At 39.0% G+C, this 24,935-nt stretch overlaps 1 long non-coding RNA gene across 1 annotated transcript; it reads right to left on the bottom strand.

Moving 5' to 3' along the window:
- Window positions 1-7,355: 7,355 nt before the first annotated feature.
- Window positions 7,356-24,437, bottom strand: LOC120398697. The gene is made up of 3 exons (XR_005594638.1): window positions 24,312-24,437; window positions 22,895-23,101; window positions 7,356-8,751 (listed from the first exon to the last, which is right to left on the bottom strand). It is a non-coding gene; the product is annotated as an uncharacterized LOC120398697 (long non-coding RNA).
- Between the last annotated feature and the right edge of the window lie 498 nt (window positions 24,438-24,935).

Here is a 24,935-nt window from a genome sequence, read left to right as displayed (position 1 = left end):
GGCTCTTTTCTCCTTAAAGTTTCTCTCTGCCCAGTCCCATATACACTCCCTTGTTCACACTCCCTTATCTCCCACACACACACTCCCTTGTCCGCTCTCTGATCGTGTGATGGAATATTGCAAAGCTTGGAGGTTATACAAGTGGCAACTGAAAAGGTTACAAAGCTTTCAGAAGTTACAATATGTAAGAGGCTATTTTAACAATGACTAAAAGTTACAAAGTTTGCAAAAGGTTACAAACTTAATAATCATACTAGCAATGACTGAAAAGTTACAAATCTTACAATTGCATTTATTGGATTGAGCAGAGGCTTTACACGACAGGTGTGATAATGATGGCCAGGCCAGACAAAGAGACCTCCTCAGGGATGCATTCTTATACACAGGTACAAACAAGTTACACATCAATCCTGACGTATTGAGGTACAACCCCTTTATGTACTAGGGTGCCGCCTCTCACCTGATACATGTTGGTTCAAACAAAACAATTCTATTCATCGTATTATCCTCTTGACCCTGTCTTTGGGATGGATCAGCATGTTCCTTGTTATCTGTGTGGAATGTACTAGTATCAGAGTGTTCTTGGTACCATCCTGGCACATGTTTATATTTCTAGTGTACAGAACCTTTTAGGTATGTGTGTTTTTGCAACATCAGCCCTCTTCTTGCCAGACTATGAGCAGGACCTGCCTCTTGCTCACAGCTTAACTTTGCTTTATGTTAATGAAGTCTTGACCATTACTTTAGTTCAGGCCTTAGGCCTCACACTGGGCCTCTGATACAAGGATTTATGTTTCAGGGCCTCATCTTACCACACTCACTAATGTAACTTCCAAAGTGTTCCTCTGAAGACCCACAACTGCCATGCAAGTATTGACCCAGATCCACCCACTTTGGCTTGTGCATGCTTACAGGATCACTTCCCATAGTGGCACTGATGCAGAATGAAAATAAATTAAAATAAGATTAAAAGACTGGAGAACAGAGTCCAAGTATAGTGAAACTCTGCAAGTATTAGGCCTCTCAGCTAAAGCTTAATTCAATTGTCATAAGTCAATGGAAACATTGCCATTGAGTTCAGGGGATTTGAATCAAGCCCTAAGAGAAAGTAAAGACAATGTACCAGATTCTTGCTCCTTGCTCTGTCTACTAGAGCTTGTTTAAAAAAAAACAACAAAAAAATCTGCCAGTTGTTCTTCAAGGAAAATTTTGAAAAAATTTCATTTATTTTCACATTTCCTATGATTGTTCTTAAAATAAGTTAAAAAAATAAAGGAAAAATTGTGTTTAGACATATATTTCCCCACTTTCCTCTCCCTTATTTCCTCTCTTCTTTTCCAATGGGAGAAAAGGGGGAGAGGACAGAAACAGGGGAAGGGAAAGAAATGGGTGACCAAAAAATGAAAAAACTATTCTCCACAAACATTTTCATTTAAACATTATACAAAAAAAAAATAAAAACACTCTTTCCATAAAAAAAAACGGAAAAAAACATTTCAGTTGAAAATTTTCAACCAGTTTTACTGTCAATTTTGAAAGCCAGAAAGTTGGTATAACCAGCTACCTGGGAATTTCCCCTGTGGGAGAGGAATCTGTGTGTGCTGTATGCAAGGAGCAAGGCCTTAGTTCTATAGCTATTCCTGTTTGCCAGAATGATTTGTTGGGACTGTGGGTAAAAAAGGTGCAAGTCAGGGCAGCCCTTTGACTACTCTAACTTACATCAGGAAAACACTGATTCCTGGTAGATCCTAGAATTTGAGGACCACACATTTGGACTATGGTTAAGTTTGCCTCCCACCCAGTTTGGATCCAGCTCAGAATCTATATCTATGTATTTTGTTAGTAATATATACAAAGAATCTGTGGATTTAATGCAGACGTAGCGAGACAAAAATATAAAGTCTATAGCATTATGACAAGAACTCCCAGAAGCTAGAAGGCCTGCAGGAATCTCAAAGGAATTAATTATTCTGAGATATAACCACTATATACTTTTTTTTAAACTCTGTCACTGAAAGAGTTTATAACAATGTGAAACTTTTTGTTCAAAAATTATATATTGCATATTTTCCAAGATTTAAGTAAACACATTAACCCTGATTCCCTGTTGCCCTGCAGTTCATATAGTCATTTATGCCTGTGTAAAATGGATAGAAAAATCTATCACATTAGAATGGGACTCTTTTAAACCTATTCTGCACTTACATTGCACTGGTGTAAAGGACTATAGAAGCTGCAGGACAACAGAGAATCTGTCCCACTCATCTGAGGTTGCATAGGATACTTTTTTATTAAAAGAAAAAAAAAACATCTCAGCAAAGGGCGGGTAAGACTCTCTTGTATTTCCCAAACTTTAGGGCCATATTCAGTCAAAGGTATGTTCATTAGAATAGGTTAAAAATCAAAATGATTTTTTGAAGGAAAATGCAGTTTCAGTAAAAATCACAATTTTCTTTTGGAAAGTTTCAATTTTGCTGAAATTTGATTTTTTTGAAAGGAAGTTGAAAACAATATTTTGTTTTAGGTCCATTTGACCTTAATTGAAATATTTCCTTTGTTGAATTGACCTGAAATATTTTGCTTCAAGTCAATTCAACATTATATTGCATATTCCACTGGTGCTGTTTGGCTTACGGGGTCTGTAGTTTAGGCACCTTATGTCCCATGGGCAAGGCTCCCTGGCCGGGCTACATCTTTCATGATGCAATTCAGAATCTTCTCAGATGAGCTGCATGCTGCACAATGGGAAATGTAGTCTGGCTTGGGATTCCTGCTTATAGAGGTGAATGGGAGCATCAGGTACTCAAACTACAACTCCCAAGAAGCAATGTGTTACCAAAAAGGAAGCAGTTTAATATTGAACTGACTGTTTCAGGTTTGGGGAAGTTCAATGCCTTGTGCTATACTGGATGTCAAGCTAGATGATCTCAATCTAGTGTTGGAATCTATGAAAACACTGAAACTTAACATTTTGATTTGGGAATATTGAAATGTTTCATTTCAATTGAAAATGCCAAGACAAAATGTTTCGTCATTTTTTTTCCAGAACATTTGCTCTATAAAATGTTTGCTAGTTCAGCTTTTCATCCTCAATTGACATGAAAACAAATATTAACATATTGGAAATTCCAATTTTCACCCAATTCTAATGTTCATCTTTCTGCTTAGCCTGTCCTTTACCTTCATTGCCATAAGTCTGATGTGGCAATCAACATATGGGACAGAATCTATGAGTCCATCCTTACTTGGGTGTTAATAGAACGCTGAAGTCAGAATTATGCAGTTACTTCAAAAGAGAATTAAAGTCATGGAACAAGGTGCAATTCATACATCTCTTTAACTTTGGAGGCATGAGGTATCTTCACAGGCTAGACCCAGAGAGCTGACTGGTTGCGGAGAACTATTAGTGAGTTTCATGGATATAATTATTTATGTTATTCTGCTTAAACCAAATAAATAAAAGAGCAACTATCCAGGGTCCAAGATGCCATTGCTGTCATTTCAAAAAAAACAATTTACAAAATTAGCACAAAACTCATAGCAGCACATTTCCTACTCCACACACATTCATGAACCTAAAAAGGTCCACTTGTATGAGAGATTCTACTGGTTCCAGAGATATTTCCCACTTATAATAGCGAAGAATTCCATTTGAAGTGTTGAAATCTTTCAGACCAGTGGAACTCGTTCAGCGCATCTGCTTTATTAACCCCAAGATAGGAAAACATGTAATGAACAAACATCTCCCCATCATTCAAATTCAACAAAAATACACCACAATCACTTCTGCCTTCCCCAGACATGGGCTCAAATAGAATTATATGCATCTCACATAGCCATAAGAATGAAATAAATATATCTCTGATGCAATCGATCAGCCTAAACCTAAGACCTGGTGCTGGGGCCACCATCTCTCATGCATCTGTTGCAAGCAATTAGTAAACCTCGGTGTGTGAAAGTAAGGAAGAAGAATGTAGTTAATCAGCCTATTGTTGATCAATATGGAAATATCATTATAAAATCCTACTAAACTGTTGACAATAAACAATTCTCCTTCACAGTTCTTGGGACACCTTCATATTCCTTTAGTCTCTGAGGGCAGACTATCAAGACATGTGCCTCACTGAAACTTAACCTCAAACCACAGGAGGCAATGACTGGTCAAGGACTTGGGGAAAGTGTATTCCAAACATCAGATTCAGAGTGTTCCCAGTACCTCTGTATGAAAAGTTATTATCTACACTTTTATATCATTAATTATTATTATTATTATTATTCAATGAAATGGAAATTTATGAAAGAAATAGAAAACTAAAAATGTTTGGGTTTAGCAACTAAAAACCAAAATGTGTGGGAAGGGGAAGAGATTGAGGGAGTTCAGGTTCTCAACAAAAACCTGAAGAATTTATATGAAAATGAAAAATGTTCATCATTTTTAGGGATTTTTTTTTCCTGATCAGATCTAGCAGCTAAGTCCTATGATATAACATGGCCATGGAATCCTGAACTGAATTAGAAAAATCATCATCTATAAAGATTTACATCTCAACCAATCCCCCTTTGGCATATGTTGCACCAAACTCCACCTGAAACCAACTGCCCCTAAATTAAATCTTCTAGCATCATCCAGCCATATCTCAATTATACATTCAAAATTGAGATTGTCATCATTTATCAAAACATGGAAAATTGATGATATCGGAATCATTAACCAACCCAAACTGAAGGCCAAGAACCTTTTCTGACACTGTCTCCTGCAATTAGATAACAGACACAACCAATGGCACCACAACTAGATATCTCACTCCAGGTTTCTGCCTGACATGAGCTATTTTCCTGCCTTGTCTCCTTTTGCCCAGAACTATAGAAATCAAAGAGCCCAGCCTTTTGTAATCATATATATACAATATTAACTTGGGTTGAACCCCCCTTAGTTGCTCGGCTTGCCTTGCACAGCAAGATATTGAGGATTTATGACAAGCTAATGAAGAGCAGATTCAGAAAAGCCTACCAAAAATACTCAGAGTGAATTTAAAGTGAAGGTGCCTGTGGTCATATACAACAATTAACCCACAAATTGTGGAAATATTTGAGGACAGGATATTTACTTCTTTGAGTTTTTTCGCTTATCCATTAACTGCCTCAGGGCCCAATGTTTCCCTCTCATTGAAAAAACCCAAGGAGGGGGAAGAGTCAGTTGGAAAATCTGTAAGGTTCTTCTTGCAGAGTTTCCTCTGAATCTTCACCTCCAAGGAGGCAGATCTGTAGCCTAGAAAGTGAGGAGGAAACAGAGCCTACTAACTAGTGCTTACAGTGAAATAACTAGGGCCATACCAAATTCGCAGTCATGACAAATAAGTTGAGGGGCGCACATTTCAGCCCTGCCTGAGGGAAACACCCCCACACTGATTGGTTGCTTTCCCTAATTACCACCCAATCAGTGTGCTGAATCAAGCAAGCAGAGCTCTCTCCCCCTCTCCTTAGGAACCTGCCACCATTTCAGCAGGAGGAGCAGAGTCTGGAGGAGTGATAATACAGCTTCTATCTAATTCTCATAGCTATCTTCCTGAAAGAAAAATTGTTGAGTCCTGGGATGGGGATGTGAGCAAAAGGGAATGAAAGCCAGAAAAATGCACCATCAACTAGTATTTATGCATGTAAAAGATATTCTAGTATATTCAAAATAATTTGAGATAGAAAAGTATTATTCAGTTCATTGTATGACAGTGAAGTCCTAAACCTCAGGTGTACTGATATTAATAACATCCCATACTTATTTAAATAAATGGGATTCTTCCTCTAATCACCTTGACCTGAGACAACTAATAGCTGTAAACCCTCTTAATTACTTTCTAGGATAGGATTACTCTCACCTGACTGAGTAAACTGACATTTTAAATTCCTTCTTACAATACAAAAGAATGTGTTCTATTCAGTGCCACATTCCTAATGTCCCAGTGCTTGGCAAAACCATATTGTAGATTTTATTAAAAAACACTAAGACAGGTGTTTAGGCAGAAAAAGTGAGGATTTTACTTTCAATGAGGCAACGAAGGCAAAAAGCCTGGCAGCTTGTGCAACCTTATTTTCTTGAGAAATGTAGTAATACAGATGCTGTTTGGACTTGTGTCAAATTCATTTGCTGGTGTACAAACCTTGCCCCCAGCCATTTTATTTCTTTAGATTCACATTTTCAGTGAAAAATCACACATTGGCTTCAGAGATTATCTCTGTTAAATGAACATGCTCTGATCCAATTCCTGAGATTACTGGAGTGGAGATGTAACTGTTAATGTCAACAAAAATTGAGAGTGGGCACAATCTTGTTACAGATGCTAGAATTGTTTAACACAGGATATAGTCCATGTGAGTGTTGTTCAAATGTCTCCAAATAGCTCTTGTCAATGAACTTCAATACTGATAAGACACCCCTGTAATTATAGAAATATGCATCGATGAGTGATATTCTTTCATGTTGTATTCTTTTTCCACTCCAGAAATTAAAGACTTAGGTCCCCAATCTGACAAGCACTTACACCACTACACCCAAGAGATTAGTCTAATTGAAGTCACAGGAACTACCTCTGTTTGTAACAATGAGAATGTGAATAAGTAGTTGCAGGATTGAGGCCTAAAAATTCATTTTACACAGTTAGGTACATATCAAAATTAGTAGTCTTCTCTCCTCTTTCCCTGGTTTCTGATCTTATAAATCAATCCAGTCATATTTCATTGGCAGGGCTTCTCTGGTGACTTAAACTTCTTAACAGTAAAATCTATTGGTCTCAGAGGAAAACTGACTCCTGAGGAAATCCCTGTAGGAAAGAGTCAATTATTCACAAAAAAAGAGTTCTCTCCAGATAAAAACTTGTAATACTAATACTACTAGCATCATGGATATCCCCTGCAGTAATATATAATTCACAGTCAAAAACTATGTTAAAATTGAGTTAAGATTGAGAGTACATAAGAATGGCCATTACTGGGTCAGACCAAAGGTCCATCTAGCCCAGTATTCTGTCTTCCGACAGTGGCCAATGCCAGGTGCCACAGAGGGAATGAACAGAACAGTTAATCATCAAGTGATCCATCCCCTGTCACCCATTCCCAGCTTCTGGCAAACAGAGGCTGGGGACACCATCCCTGCCCATCCTGGCTAATAGCCATTGATGGACCTATCCTCCATGAATTCATCTAGTTCTTTTCTTGAACCCTGTTATAGTTGACATAGTACACATCATTATGTGGGTAAGAATAAAATAAAAGCAAACAAAGAGTAAATTAGGGTTTAACATAAAATAAAATAAAAATACAAGGATGTTGTAATTAGAGCCTGATATTTTTATTCCCCTACAATTTTAACCCATGCATGACTTTACAGTAGCCACAAAATAAATAAATACAGTTTAAAAATAAAAATGGCCATATAATCAGGTCCTTAAAAATATACTGTCGCTTTGTATACCATAATAACATGAAAGGACTCCATGCTCATAAAACTAAACAGGCTCATTATTAAAAGAACTATTCTCCAAGATGCTACAACTGCAGCTATCATTCTTGCCATGTGAAGACAGACTGGCTTTGTGGTGTGGTATCACCTCCAAACACTTCCCTACTGCAACCAAGTTCCATTTGATATAATGTGAAATATTAAAACTGTGAACTGACTTTTTAAACAGGGATGGTTGAAAAAGTTCCCCAACACCACCTTTTTATTTTTCAGTAGAAAATTGGGGGTTCTGATTGCAACTGCAATTTTAATGGAAATTTTCTACTTTCCTAGAAGATTTTTAATTTTGCTTTTTTAAAAACAAAAAAACTGAAAACCAAAACATTTCAGAGCAAAAAAGAATGACCATTTTTGTTTTTTAATGAAAACTTTTTTTTCTTTGTTTTTTCCACAGAACACAGTTTATGATCATCTCTACTTTTAAGTAAGAGTAAAAAAAAAACCACAATTTACAAAATGTATTTTTAAACAAAGAGATGTTTTGTTGTTTGTTTTGATTATTTATTTTATTCTAGTGTTTTTTACTAGAATCAGCATGGCTTCAAATATGCATAACTCTCTAAATATACTTATCGGCTGAGAACAAAACTACCAAAATTCAGCCTAAAAAGCAAGACATTAAAAGTTATAAGCAGCTAAAAATGACTTCTTAGCATGGAAATGTTTGTAGAATTAAAACAATAGGGATTAGTGTGCCTATTATGTATATACACACAAACACATATATAATTAATACACATAAAACTTTGTTCTGAAGCACTTAGTGTTACTACCCATACAACACACCTCACAAACCCGCAAAAGTAAGGAAATAAATCACATAACATTTCATACCTTCCTCTCCTCTATCCCCTGGCATATATCTTCCCATTACCACAACTGCCATTCACCACAGACACAATGCTATCTTAACTCTATCCCCCTTTGCCCTTTACCAGATTATTTTTCCCCTGAGCTAGTCGTTATGGATGACTGCTGTAGTAGCTGGTTGCATCAGGAAAGGGTAGTTTGGTCCAGCACGAAGCACAGTAGGAGAGTGACACAGTGTGATGGAAGGCTGGTAATCCCCAGGGAGGCAGAGTTAACATTGTGGTGCATAGTCTGTGATGTACTGTAGTGGGCATGTTTCTCTATGCACCAAAGAGTTTGGAGCTCATTCCAATTTTCTGTGGGAAAATGCTCCCTGTGCTCCTCTTGGGTCATTGCAGTTCCACATCACTCACAATCCAGGGCTGGGCCTAGAAGGTGCAAATTAGTTCTCTATGAGTACTCACACTGAAATCAATGCTATTACTTAGATGGTAACATACTATCCTGTACAGAGGGCAGAGGGAATGGCTACATGGCAACTATGAGGTGTGATTGGCCTGGAGTGGCGAACCGCGGCCAGTGAACCTGCGGATGCAGCAGGTAAACAAACCAGCCCGGCCCGCCAGGGGCTTTCCCTGAACAAGCGGTGGACCGGCTTTGAGAACCAGTGGCCTACATCACACCATGACATCTTTGGATGCTCCCCCAGCTGTTGTTTGAAGGATGCCACCTGATTAGTTAAGGCACAAGTAGAAAGACTTATTTTTTATTACAAAATATAAAAAGAAAAGAAAAGCCTTGAACACTTTTCACTGAGAGATCTACCAATGTGATGTCTCATTGCATACAACATTCTTCAGTCTCTCTTACTAGCATATATTATTTCTTCTTTTGAAGCTCATACTGTGTTAAAATGCTACTTTGTGTATTAAGAGCTAATAATTCATAATATATTCCTGAGTGAGAAGAGTGCACTTTCATATTACCTTGAACAAGTAATTAGATTGAAAGTGATGATAATGATACATTCACAACAGTAGTATTAAAAAAAGGAAAATCGGCTAGTCTTTCAGTGGTACAGAAAAAGCTTGTAATTACTTTGCCATAACCAGTAGGTTTGAATAATAAATGCTACTATTACAAAGTGAACTTCACAAGCTATTTTTAATTTTAAACATAACTTTTATTAAAAACATATAGCAATGGACTGTGTTCCAACACTGATTTTTTTCCATCCTACTTTATAAAATATTATATTACACTCTGTTTCTTCCATGCTGATGCTTCAAACAGAAGGCAAGGCTTTTTGTTTGTTTGTTTGTTTTTTATTTATTTACAGCCTGAAGCTATATAAACTTGAACTCATCAGATTTCCAAGTTAAGCATGGGTAATCCAGCTCATTTTGGGGTGGGTGAATAAGCTGATGTTTAGAGGACACTTATATCCAAGGCTTCTCAATTAAATCCTTCAGAGGGTTGCAGCAGACCTCTAAATAAAAATATTCAGATAGGAATATCTGATTTTTCACTGCTCATTCCTGTTGCTTTTCCAGGATGCTGTTGAAAGTCTTCCAATGGCCATTCTAGAAGAAATGTCTTAGCATCCGCCAGAGCTACTCTCCTAGATACTTGTAGAAGCCGGGAGATCCAATAAGAATTTCCATTCCTTTGGAGGGGATCTGTGATATCTCTCACTGTCCTGTTGTGTAGTTCCTGGAAAAGAAGCTGAGATGGGCAAATTTGCTCCTTCTCCCAAGTGGCTAACAGGAGTGGAGAGCTTGTGTGGTGGCTGATGAAAAGTGCATAGCCACTGAGGTAGAGTTATGAATGCATAATCAACACTCCACTTTTATTCCTATGACTAACTAGGCAGAAAAATAAAAGCATGAGGTATTCATTCCTTTGTATATCAGCTGATATCATCTGCTTCCACCTAGATGGCTGAATATTGCCAATAATCTACAAATATATTTTATTTCCAAATTGTGAAGTCTGTACTTGGATTGTGACCTCTTAGGAGATAACAGGGAACTGTGGAATAGAAGAGAGGTAGAATGTGCTGGGTAGGAGACTGAGGCGAAAGGGAGGGAAATATAGTGGAAGAAAATATAGTGGGCTAGTAGAGGACAGGAGATGATTTGAGGACTTCAATAGCTCAGAGATAGGTTAGGGGTTTGATACAGGAGTGGGTGGGTGAGATTCTGTATTCTGCATTGTGCAGGAGGTCAGGCTAGACCAGTAGTTCTCAAATTGTTGTACTGGTGACCTCTTTCACATAGCAAGCCTCTGAGTGTGACCCCCCTTATATATTAAAACATATTGAATACCACTATAAATGCTGTAGGCAAAGCGGGGTTTGAGATGGAGGCTGACAGCTCGCAACCCTCCATGTAATAACCTCACAACCCCCAGAGGGGTCCTGACCCACAGTTTGGGAACCCCTGGACTAGATGGTCATAATGGTCCCTTCTGACCTTAAAGTCTATGATTCTATGGTTCTCTGAATGGGAGAGAATGAAGGGAATGTGAGTGGGGCAATCAACTGTTCTGTCTAGCAAGGGAGAGAGATAGGCAGGATCAGGGGCGGCTCTAGCCATTTCGCCGCCCCAAGCATGGCGGCACGCAGCGGGGGGCGCTCTGCCGGTCGCCGGTCCCGCGGCTTCGGTGGACCTCCCGCAGACGCGCCTGCAGAGGGTCCGCTGGTCCCGCGGCTCCGGTGGACCTCCCACAGACGTGCCTGCGGATGCTCCACCGAAGCCGCGGGACCAGCAGACCCTCCGCAGGCACGTCTGCGGGAGGTCCACTGGAGCCGTCTGCCCCCCTCCCGGCAACCGGCAGAGCGCCCCCTCGCGGCATGCTGCTCCAAGCACGCGCTTGGCGTGCTGGGGCCTGGAGCTGCTCCTGGGCAGGATAGTAGAGTAGTTCTGAACACTCTAGGGGATAGGTTAGGGAAATTGAATGCCCTCCGTGAAGTTCAGAAGGCCAACATTTGTGTGTGTATTTAAGTTTGAATTTTGAATCTGAGAGGATCACACAGATATTGGGGCAGGTGGATTCCCATTAAAGATGAAAAAGAATCATAAGGCAGGTAAGAAATGATGGGATGTATTATCTTTATTTAAACCTCATGATTTTTAAGACAATTGTGATTTTTTTGAGTCTAACTCATAATTTTTGAGCATTTAGGGTTGGCAATACTCGTGTGTGTGTGTGTATGTGTGTGTGTGTGTGCATGCGTGCGCACTATATGGTCTACATTTTCAAAAGTGACAGGTGATTTTGGTGCCCGACCCATGACACCTGAGGGTGAGTGCTCAGTAGCTTCTGAAAATCAGTTCTCTTTTAAAGGGTCTCAAGATGAACCTGCCACCCAAATGACACACTATACATTTGGTGTATACAACCAGATGACACAATACATTTCATGTATTTTTACTCTCCAAATACAACAAAAGTCAGTTAAAAATGCATTTAAGTAGGTGATTATGATTCTTTTTTGTGAGAAGGGGAAGTGTGTCAGAGTTATCTTTGAGAAGCTGGATTACTGTCTGGGCTGAATTAACCTATCAAGTAGTCATTTAATGTCTGTGGAATGATGTGCCAAAGACTGCATGCTTCTCATGACACATCAAGGGATTTCTCAAGGGATCTTGATTTGGACTTTATCACCACAAACAACTTTAGGCAACTTCACACAAAGTGAACTGCAAGGATTTACGTTTCCTTTACACATGCTACTATTATATATTTTAAGAAAAATATTAAAAGCATGTATTATTTTTCATTAGGCTAATGCATGACATTCTGGTTTAAGAATATGGTAATCCATTGGTCAAAGCAAATCAGTGATGCAGAAAATATAATCAACTTCTTTACTGACCATCTAGCCACAGACCTATCTAATAAGATGGGTGAGCTAACACCAGTTTCATTTTTAAGAGGCCAATTTTTGGATCCGGGGGAAAAAAAGTTACCCACATACTGGTCAGCAATGAGAGAACTATTTATTAGCTGAAATCATAATGCCCAGGTATCAAAGGCTTGATTCCAACCCATGTTTTCCCATGATTTAGAGACTATTACCCAGTCATAGAATCATAGAACTTAAGATCAGAAGGGACCATCATGATCATCTAGTCTGACCTCCCGCAAAATGCAGGCCACAAAAGCTGACCCACCCACTCCTGAAATAATTCTCTCCCTTGACTCAGCTGTTGAAGTCCCCAAATCCTGATTTAAAGACTTCAAGTAGCAGATAATCCTCCAGCAAGCGACCCCTGCCCCATGCTGCGGAGGAAGGCGAAAAACCTCCAGGGCCACTGCCAATCTACCCTGGAGGAAAATTCCTTCCCGACCCCAAATATGGCGATCAGCTGAACCCCGAGCATGCGGGCAAGACTCTCCAGCCAGACACTCAGGAAAAAGACTTTCAATATCCCAACATTGACCCTTGGTACTAATTACCAATGGCCGCACATTATTGACCTATTGACTAAATCACGTTATCCTATCAAACCATTCCCTCCATAAACTTATCAAGCTTAATCTTAAAGCCAGAGAGGTCCTTTGCCCCCACTGTTTCCCTCGGTAAGCTGTTCCAGAATTTCACTCCCCTGATGGTTAGAAACCTTCGTCTAATTTCAAGCCTACACTTCCCGACTGCCAATTTATATCCATTTGTTCTCGTGTCCACATTAGTACTGAGCTGAAATAATTCCTCTTCCTCCCTGGTATTTATCCCTCTGATATATTTAAAGAGAGCAATCATATCTCCTCTCAACCTTCTTTTGGTTAAAGAAAACAAACCGAGCTCCTCAAGTCTCCTTTCATACGACAGGCTTTCCATTCCTCGGATCATTCTAGTGGCCCTTCTTTGTACCCGTTCCAGTTTGAATTCATCCTTCTTAAACATGGGAGACCAAAACTGCACACAGTACTCCAAATGAGGTCTCACCAACGCCTTGTATAACGGGACTAGCACCTCCTTATCTCTACTAGAAATACCTCACCTAATGCATCCCAAGACCGCATTAGCTTTTTTAACGGCCACATCACATTGCCGACTCATAGTCATCCTGCGATCAACCAGGACTCCGAGGTCCTTCTCCTCTTCTGTTACTTCCAACTGGTGCGTCCCCAGCTTATAACTAAAATTCCTGTTAGTCATCCCTAAATGCATAACCTTACACTTCTCACTATTGAATTTCATCCTATTACTAATACTCCAGTTTACAAGGTCATCCAAATCTCCCTGGAGGATATCCCGATCCTTCTCTGAATTGGCAATACCTCCCAACTTCGTGTCATCCACAAACTTTATCAGCCCACTCCTACTTTTGGTTCCAAGGTCAGTGATAAATAGATTGAATAAGATCAGACCCAAAACCGAACTGTGAGGAACTCAACTGGTAACCTCCCTCCAACCCGACAGATCACTTTTCAATACGACCCGCTGCAGTCTCCCCTTTAACCAGTTCCTTATCCACCTCTGGATTTTCATTTTGATCCCCATCTTTTCCAATTTAACCAGTAATTCTTCATGCGGTACCATATCAAACGCCTTACTGAAATCAAGATATATTAGATCCACCGCATTTCCCTTGTCTAAAAAATCTGTTACTTTCTCAAAGAAGGAGATCAGGTTGGTTTGGCACGATCTACCTTTCGTAAAACCATGTTGTAATTTGTCCCAATTGCCATTGACCTCAAGGTCCATAGCTACTCTCTCCTTTAATATTTTTTCCATGACTTTACATACTACAGATGTTAAACTAACAGGCCTGTAGTTACCCGGGTCACTTTTTTTCCCCTTCTTGAAAATAGGAACTATATTAGCTAATCTCCAGTCAAACGGTACAACCCCCAAGTTTAGAGATTCGTTAAAAATGATCACTAACGGGCTTGCAATTTCACTCGCCAATTCCTTTAATATTCTAGGATGAAGATTATCCGGGCCGCCTGATTTACTACCGTTAAGCTGTTCAAGTTTGGCTTCTACCTCGGATACTGTAATTTCCAACCCTGCACCTTCATTCCCATCAGTCACTCTGCCACTATTCCTAAGCCCTTCATTAGTCTCATTAAAGACTGAGGCAAAATATTCGTTTAGATATTGTGCCATGCCTAGTTTATCCTTAATCTCCACTCCGTTTACAGTTTTAAGCGGTCCCACTTCTTCTTTCTTGGTTTTCTTCCTATTTATATGGCTAAAAAAACTTTTACTATTGGTTTTAATTCCCTTCACAAGGTCCATCTCTACCCGGCTTTTGGCCTTTCTCACTGCATCCCTACACCCTCTGACCTCAATAAGGTAGGTTTCTTTGCTGATCCCTCCCATCTTCCACTCCTTGTACGCTTTCTGTTTTTTCTTAATCACCCCTCTGAGATGCTTGCTCATCCAGCTCAGTCTAAAACTGCTACCTACGGACCGTTTTCCCTTTCTCGGGATACAGGCCTCTGACAGCTCCTGCAACTTCAACCTGAAATAATCCCAGCCGTCCTCCGCCTTTAGATCCCTAAATATGTTAGTCCAATCCACTTCCCTAACTAGTCGACTTAATTTAGTAAAGGTAGCCCTTTTGAAATCGTAAACCTTAGTCTCAGATGCGATTTTGTTTATCCTTCCATTTATTTTGAACCGAATTAGCTCATGATCACTCGAGCCAAGGTTGTCCCCTACAACCATTTCCTCAACAAGGTCCTCACTACTCACCAAAACCAAATCTAAAATGGCATCCCCCCTCGTTGGTTCAGCAACTACTTGATGAAGGAATTCATCAGCTATCATGTCTAGGAAAAGCTGAGCCCTATTATTATTACTAGCATTTGTTCCCCAATCTATATCCGGGAAGTTAAAGTCTCCCATGATCATACAGTTCCTATTAGTATTTACCTCCTTAAAAACATTAAAGAGTTCTCTATCCATATCCAGGCTAGATCCCGGCGGTCTATAGCACACCCCAATCACTATCCCAGGGAAGGCTCTAATAGTCAGCACAGATTGTACACCATTGACTCTGACAAGATGTTCTCACTCCATAGTATTCCATTGATGGTTTTGTGATATCTGGTACACCTGCAGATGTAATCTAAGACAAGATACAATTGTGTTGCTCTGGCCAACTCAGCTAGGGGTTTATCTAGAACTGAGCTCATAAGGATTCCACCTTATTTACCTGTGGTAGCATCTTGGTTTTCCAATCCAAAATTTTATCTGCACACTTGCTGCCTGGATAATACAACAGCCACCAATAGATTGTCTCCTGGCATGTACTTAGTCCTTCACTTGATCTTCATTGATCAGATAAGACACTGTTGACATCTTCTCTAGTCTTGAGATTGCAGATGAGCATCTCTCTAATAACTAGATGTGACTGGGGGTACATAGATGCAAGTCATTTGGTTGAGATTCAATCTAGATAAAACTGAGGTACCTCAGTGAGCTAGCAGAGCAACTAAAGGATTTGGCCTGAGGGTAGACAAAGTGAGACAAAGGGAGAATTCAGGATACTGCAGAAGAGGAGAAGGTAGTGTGAGAAACTGTTCAAATTATTTTTTATATTCTACAATCACAACAGAGCATATTTTATGAAGATAATAATATACTGTACTAAGTGTACCAAAAATATTAAAAGATATAGTTAAAATATACAGTACTGTTTTTCTCCAAAGGACTCCAACGCATTCAAGTGCTGTGATACATTGTGGCAGGACTTTAAGAATTGTTTCTGTTTGGAAAGTTATTAGTGGTTTGAAATATATTCCCTGTATTTGTACTGCAGACTGGATTCTGACAACATGTCTACCAGACAAATGATTATCAAATCATTCCAGACATTAGTGACCCTTCTGCACAACAGTTATAGCTTATCAGGTGTCATTATTACAGTACTGACCCTTCAGAGTCCAACAAACTGCAGACTATGCAGGAAATTCTTTTAATTCATATGATATCCTCTTTATCTGCCCACAAACTTTTTTCGTATATAAAATCTCCAATTACCCACTAAAGACCAGCAAAATGGTACTTCTGGCCTAGCTGCTTGGGAAGCGCCTAAAGGCCCACCTGTATTTTGCAGAGGAAGGAGGCTGAGAACAAAGCGATAAGAGGAGAGGAAGACTCATGAGAGACAATCAGGGTGAAAATGGGCTAATGATTGGATCTGTGTATTGTATTGCATTGTATTCTGTTCAAAGACAGACATTCATGCATTGTTACATTTGAGAAGTTAAACATACAAAAAGAACAAATATATACATTTGTTTTGCTTTTGGATGCAGAACTTTCTTGCAAGTCAAGTTTTACCAGACACTTTTTTTTTTTTTTTACTTTTGAATGATAAGAGAAACCTCTCAAAAGTAGGGCTTATAATGGAAATTCTGACAAGCCTATAGTAGTCTATAGTAGTTCAAATAGAATCACTATACTTACTACAAGTTATTCTTTGTTTCCTAGATGCTAAGCTGTAAGGGAATCTAACCTGAAGACTTCTTTTTTGTCTACAGCAACCTCTGCTCTATGCTTGACTTAGCTTGAGAGAATTGAAAAGAATTCACTGTATTAACAACCCATGCACTAAATGGCTAGGTTTATGCCTGAGGCAATGCAACAATTTTTATACATATAGTGAAGACAGTTTCTTGGTAGTGACTGGATAAAATTGTCATTGAAGCTTAGTAACAAAAGACCTCATTCAACATTTAGGAACAATAGTCTTTATTTAAAGACTTAATATCTTTAACTGAATTGACCACAATATATTTTTGCTTTAGAAATTATAGGCTTAATACCCAGAAATGGCATGGACTGGTAGCAAATTATAGAAATTGTTGTTCCATTACTTGTGGAATATTTAGAATAATTGCTGACGAAATGTGGAAAAAATGAGGGGAAAATTGTTGCTGACGGCTTCCCTGTTGTAACACATTATTTTGTGTTAGCTATCACTTATTCTTATATGCTACCCAAAGCTTTTGAGTAAGGTGCTTTTTTGTTTCAGTTCGCCCTACTGCTACAGCACATGTAGCTAAAATTTTCTGTTTTGTTCCTTATTTTGTTCCCAAGCATTTGTATGTCTTTTACAAGGGAGGTGAAGAACAAATAAGCTAAGTAATTATACTACAGACTTGTTTATTTAGATTGTAGTTTCTTTGAGCTTGGGCTGTTTCTTACTATGTATTTGTATAATGTTAAGGACTATGGGGCCTTCACCTCAGTGGGAGTGTCTGGGTGCTATTGTAATATAAATAATAATAAATAATCAGCACAAAATGAAGAAGAAAAAAAAGAAATGGCAAGAAATGGGGAAACTACTAGGCTCTGAGCATCCATCTGTGGGCACTGTGGTTTGCAACTGCCCAAATTGTGCTTCAAAATGCAAACAGATGGGGTGCATTATCATTGCTGTAGCAGCCTCAATAAAGAGACAACGTAATTTGGCCTCTGCATATAAAGCTGAGAAGAGCAGTGCTGGAGGACAACATTGCAACATTTCCAGGTCTCTCATGGATAGCTGACATAAGCAACAAAACAGAGTTTTCTAACCTCTGTGGTTATTTAGGGAAAATTCATGCATGTAAGTATAGGTGTCCATTGGATCCTACTGTTGATAAAAGGATTATTATTAAACTGGCAAGCTGCACAGTACTGGAGTCCTGACTGATGTGTGAGAGAACAGAAGGCACATATCAGTTCTCATTCTTCCATTCTCCCAGTGCCAGGAGCAATGGGGCCACAATTAAGCTGCTGACAGCTTGCAATGGTTGATCTCAGATCAGCAGCATGCTCAATTGGATAGAGCAACTAGGCTGGGAGCCTACACCTGGTCTCTTTGCCTAGCCCCATCAGTGATCTCCTGGATGACCTTTGAGATAATTTGAGATTTCTCTGCATCTTTGTTTCCCCTCCCACCTTTTGTCTGTCTTGTGGATTTAAACTTTAGGCTCATTGGGATGGGAACAATATGGCCCCAGTTCAGAGGAGGCCTCTCTGTGCTACCCCAGTATAAATAAATAATCATAATAAATGTCAGCACTGAGGATTCAGGTACATGTTAAAGTTCATGGTTGGCATCATACAAACCTGTGGATAGATTTTCTATATGTTAAGCAACCATGTTGTTTTCTCTCTGTCAGCCATCTTTGGGAGCAACTAACAGTGTACTGCACTACTGTAGCTGTCCCTTCTCCTACAAGATGCAAGACAACTATCTGCTCCTATTACAGTCATTGGATGTTGTGTGTGTTCAATAGCTCTTGGGATCTGGCATCTGTTGATGTATTTTATATTGGCTTCCACTATATTGTACGCATGGTACGGACCACAAAACTGCTGTACCTCAGACTGGGACCAGGATGATCTGGTCTCAGATTTAGATTGCCTAATATATGTTCCTCTCACTTTTCTTCTTCACCTCTTTATTTTTACCCCTCTGTTAAATTGTCCTCCCTTCTGAAACCTCTTTCCCTCTTCTTTCCAATTTGAAAAGCACTTACATGATGATAGAATATGACCATAGTTTTTAACTGCATTTTAGTAAATAGTTTGTGGTATAATTTACTTTGCTTTAAGGAAGCTTGATATGTGTATGGTTACACTAATACTTACAATGGTTCTGGATTTTTCATTAACCTTCTAGAAAATATTCAGGTCTCAAATATATTTGAGTTCAATAGTATATTTATAAAATCACTATTCTGATATTCATAAAGGATGATCAAAATCATTAAATAGGTGCCAGTATGGTAATTATCCTGCTGGGGTTAGATTAATTGCTTTCAAAATGTCTATTGTTCCAAAAATTAATTACATATGGCTTGATCCCTCATTAAGGAAAACACCTATTAGAGCCAATAGGAGATGGCTGGGGGTAAAGATGAGAGGATTGGGCCCTACACTGGGCTTGATTCTGTGCAAAACAGGGACATTGAACTGCACAAGTTTAAAAAATGATGTTATGGGAAAGAATTGGAGCACAGGATTACCCCAACTGCATTAATGAGAGTGACCCTACATAAACACCAAGTTACTCCTGCCTAGTAGCAGAATTCAGTCATAAGTATCATTGACTCTATATAGCAAAATCAATAGCAATACTCCTTTTGGCTTGAATGGGTCAGGACTGAACTCTGAAAAGGGAAAACACAGCAAAGTATTTTAATACCATCTGGAGATAACCCATAAACCCATGTCTCCTCAGACAAACTCATTCTCTCTCCATGTTTCATCCTTCTGTACCCTTCAAGTAAACATACTAGCAACCCCAAACATTCAAAAATCAGGATTCAGGGCCCAAAATATTCTGAGGTTGACTTAAAAATCATGATAAATTTTAAACAAATAGTAAAATATCCATTTTTTTTTCATTATTTCCGTTCTGATTTTTGAGACTTTAGGGTGCATTTGGGTCACATTTTCCAGCTTTTCTTCACAACCATGAAGAAGAGGAACTTATTTAAAATATGAAAAAAAATGCCTAATCATTTGACCACAGGAGTGGGGGCTTTATAAAAAACAACAACAAAACAACAACAACAACGAAACTCCAAATGCCACAAGACTCACAATAAAATCACCAGAGTTGGCAACACTCAATATGAGAGTGAATTAACAGTGGTTTTGACATATACTACCACTGCAGGGTGGAGGACTTCATCTAACTAATCTTCTTACTGACATAAAGGAATTGCACTTGCAATGGTAGTGAAAAAAACAGTGTTCTGCACTTGGAAGATTATACATCTGTATTGATTCTTTACATATTTAGCGGCCAGAAGCCAGACAGAAGAGGGCTGGGCAGGTACTGGACAGAGGACCTGGTTCCCCAGTAGATTGAATCTTGTGTAGTTATTCCCCCTCCCCCCAAGCAAAGTGGGGGTTAAATTCTATTAATTTGATTTGGTGGCATTTTTATTTGCACTTTGTAGAAAGCACAGCAGAGTCAGGCCCATCAGGTCTTCAATCATGCAGAGATACAAACAGAGACAAAGTCGCTTTAGGGATAATACTGTTTCCTTTAGCCTGATAAAGTTCTTTGATTGCTTCATTTCAGACGAAAACATATTTTTTCTTGCCATTCTTTACCATTGTCACATGACATACACCAAGAGAAGACTTTCAAGATCAAGACTGTGAAGTCATGGCAGATGAAAGTTTCTATGTGTACTCAAATGTTTATCCAAACTGAATCTCTAAACCTTTTTTCCTGAACTTCCATAAACCTTATGTTTGCAATGTTATTGTTGCCATGTCGGTCCAAGCATAGAGATACAGAGTGGGTGAGGTAAGCTTGAAAGCTTGTCACTCTCACTAACAGATGATGGCCCAATAAAAGGTATTGCCTCACCTACATTGTCTCTCTAAAACCTAGTTGTCAGATTCAATTAAATTTGAATGGATTCAACCATTCCTGAACATAAGGACCCTGAACGAGATTTTCAAAAGTATTTAGGAGTCTAAAGATACAGACAGGCATCTAGTGGAATTTATAAAAGATGCCTAAACTGGTTAGGTGACTAATTCCTATTGACTTTCAATGGGAATTAAGTGCCTAACCTGTTTAATCATTTTTCTAAAATCCACTAGGTACGTATCTGCATCTTTAGGCTCCTAAATACTTTTTTTTTTGTAAATCTGGCCCTCTATTCTATAGCTAATATAGTTGCATAATACCCAGGGAGACCTGATCATGTATTGGGATACACAGAACTGTGGTTCACCTACCTTGGATACAAACCATTTGGTTCACTATTTCCAATGAGCAAAGCAGGCTACATGAGAGAGCAGTGACCATCTCACATACTATGTTGGGCTGCCCAGGACTTTTGCTGAGTATTTACATAGCCCTTCCCTACTATGCCCTGAACATTAGGAAAATGGGACTTGTTGGAGTAGAGAATGGATTCAGAAACCTCGAATCAAATTATATTATTAACTATGTTGTACATGCCAAACAACATTTTAATGAAGTTCTTTCAGCCCTATAGCAGGAGCAAGTGTCTTTACAGTTTTCTCTTCTGAGGTCTGAGATCAGGGAATGAAACGACACTAATTATATCCAGCTTTAATGAAACTGAGCTCTCAGAAAGTCAGTAAATACAGAGTTAAGGTACAGAAAACTCAGTCTGAACTCTACATACTTATGCATATGTCTTTATATTAATGTTCTCTTTTTAGCTTTATATTTGCCATATCATTCAATGTCATTTCTGATATACCATAAATATAGTACACCAACTACATGCAACATGATGTATTCCCGTCCATGTTTTGGAACAACAAATAATAGTGAAATGATAAAAATTATTAGAGTTTAGTTTGCTTAAAACACTATACCATTGTCTGTTTTAAATAGTTGGAACTTTAAAACTGCTTTACTGAGCTTGTTGAAAATTGGCTCCTACTTACATATCATACATGTTTTTTAATCTATTTGTAACTTTTTCTTTTGAGATATACAGTTTCTGATGGGAACATATGGTAAGATTTTTGTTCCACACATATGTACTTAAAAAAATGGCAAGTAGTTGCTTGCCAACTATCTATCTCTGGGCTGACACTGAGGATGGAAATGTTGGCCCCAGAAGATTTAGTTTATCTCAAGAAAATTATGAGCAACAAAAAATGCATGTGTACATGGGGGATAACTGTTGGAACCAAAATTGGAACTTAATCTTAGCAATTACAGTCACTGCTGTGTCTCTGATAATCCAAATACATTAAAGTTGTAGACTTACCTACCTGACACCAACTGGTCCTGTGGCATATTGTTATGCCTGATTTACATTTTATGTTTGCTTTGTTTTAAGCTGGTAAATGTTGCATGGTACTTTTCTAACATTAGGTAATCATCTTTACCATGATCTGACCTTGCTCCTGCTTCCTCCCCATCCCATCATGCTACTTTGGGGAGTTTGTAGACAGTTTCAGTACTGTAACTCCCACTCTGAGACTGAAATGGGGGTTGCTTTTTGCATAGATGTGCAACGGGGTCTGCTGTTTCTTATTTTCTCTTTTTTTTTGCCCCTCTCCTTCTCTCCCCTCCTTTCCCTTGAGTACAACACAGAGGGCCAGCCAAAATCAAGCACTTGTCAGGTCCGATTTAGCAGTGTTCTGTCAATCTTAGAGAGGGAGAAGTCATGTTCCCCTTAATTTCTAAATCACTTAATGCCTTTTACAGTAAGATACCAGAAGCCTTGGAGAAAAGCTAGGAGAAGAGCTAATTGTTTTCTCTTGATATGATTGACTAGGAGACTATATGGAAGAGCTTACATGCAATTTTTAAATTAATGGTGACAACTCAATCTGGTTTCCTTATGCTTCACAGAGCTTTACGGACTTTGGTCAAAATGTACAGTGCTTGAATGAAAAACAATTGATCAGTTTTGCTCTTGCAAGTCTGAAGAAGGCTGTTATTCATGTGCTTAAGTGTTCCATTCTCAGAATTTTCTGCAATTTTTCCTCTATTACAGGAACATTAGAGACACCTTATACAATATCTCTAACACTGAGCCTATTGAAAAGCTCATGAACTGCACCCTATATATGGAAAAATGTTACTAGCAGTGACCAACCTGATTTTCCCAACAGATCTCAGGATAACTGTGGGAATGCAGAACCATGGACACTGCCTCCCCATGGGTTATCCCATCCAACACTCCAGAGGGAAAGCTTTGAGTCTCAAGGCCATGATGTGTCCCGCTGTGCTCCTCCGTTGCTATATACACAGGAAGGAGTGATCTGGCAACTGGGATGAACTATGGCTTAATCTAGGTGCTTCCCTTAAAAAAAAAAAGTTTGCATTTCATCATCATAGAATCGTAGGACTGGAAAGGACATTGAGAGGTCCTCTAGTCCAGTCCCTTGCAATCATGGCAGAACTAAGTATTATCTAGACCAGTGTTCCCCAAACTTGGGATGCCTCTTGTTTAGGGAAAGCCCCTGGCGGGCCAGGCCGATTTGTTTACCTGCCGCATCCGCGGGTCTGGCTGATCGCGGCTCCCACTGACTGTGGTTCGCTGCTGCAGGCCAATGGGAGCTGCTGGAAGCGGCGCAGGCCGAGCTATTGGTTTGACATGATTTGTTCTTGACAAATCCATGCTAACTGTTACTTATCTCCTTATTATCTTCCAGGGGTTTGCAAACTGATTGCTTAATTATTTGTCCCATTATCTTGTCAGGTACTGAAATTAAGCTGACTGGTCTGTAATTCCCAAGTTGTCCTTAATTCCCTTTTTATATATTGGCACTATATTTTCCCTTTTCCAGTTCTTTGGAATCTCTGTCATTTTCCATGACTTTTCGAAGATAACCGCTAATGGCTCAGATATCTGCTCAGTCAGCTCCTTGAGTATTCTAGGATGTATTTCAATAGGCCCTGCTGACTTGAAGATATCTATCTTGTCTAAGGAATTTTTAACTTGTTCTTTCCCTATTTTAGCCTCTGATCCTACCTCATTTTCACTGGCATTCACTATGTTAGATGTCCAATCAGAACTAACTTTTTTTGATGAAAACTGAAATTTAAAAAAAGCATTTAGCACTTCTGCCATTTCCACATTTTCTGGTATTGTTCCCCCTCCCCGCTCATTGAATAATGGGCCAACCCGGGTTTTGGTCTTCCTCTTGCTTCTAATATACTTGTAGGTATTTTCTTGTCATCCTTTCTAGCTAGTTTAATTTTGTTTTGTGCCTTGCCTTTGTAATTTTGTCCCGACATAATTGTGTTATTTATTTATATTCATCCTTTGTAATTTGACCTAGTTTCCATTTTTTGTAGGGCTCTTTTTTGGGTTTTGGATAATTGAAGATCTCCTGTTTAAACCAGGGTGGTCTCCTGCCATACTTCCTACCTTTCCTACACAGTGGGATATTTTGTTCTTGTACCCTTAATAATGTCTCTCTGAAAAACTGCCAAGTCTCTTGAACTGTTTTCCCCCTTACAATTGCTTCCCATGGGATCTTACCGTACCTTGCCATATCTTATCTTACCTTGCTTCCCATGGGACCATGGCAAATCCCAAAGGGATGTGGTCTTTTTGTAGCTGAAGTGGCCAAGAGCTTCTCTGATGATGAGATTAAAATGACTAATGAAACCACATGATAGGGCTATTCTCGTATCCTGCATGTTGGTAGAAAATGTAAAATTGGTGCATTAATTTGAATTTAGATTTGCCTAAGCAAGTAAATATAAATAACACACCAAGAGACTAATAAATTAGGAGTAAAAAATGATTGAACGCAAACCTATTTAACATAGCAGACAGCCTGATTCTGCATGGTGCTTTGTGCTCTCCGTTCCCACTGAAGTCAGGAGACACTCAGAGCCTCACAGGACTAGGCTTTTTATGAGTTTTTACTATGGACTCCAACAAACAAAGCTCAGTATGCTTTCTATTTAAAAAGAAGAAGAAAAAAAGGCTTGATTCCAGAAAAGCTTCACAAAGCAGCTTCTGTGAAATACGGCCTGGCTTGAAATCAAAGCAAATCCTGCTGCACCCTTTGGTACACATTCTACGTTCCCATATCTATTGCTGCTGACTACTCTTCCAAGGAGAAACCTATTTTTTCTGCCTCCTGGGGTATCTTTCAACAAGTTATAGCACTCACATAGAT

The sequence above is a fragment of the Mauremys reevesii genome, linkage group 2, assembly GCF_016161935.1.
Source record: "Mauremys reevesii isolate NIE-2019 linkage group 2, ASM1616193v1, whole genome shotgun sequence".
Taxonomy (NCBI): Eukaryota; Metazoa; Chordata; order Testudines; family Geoemydidae; genus Mauremys; species Mauremys reevesii.
Note: the sequence above shows the minus strand (reverse complement) of the source record. Positions and strands in the feature narration are given on the sequence as shown.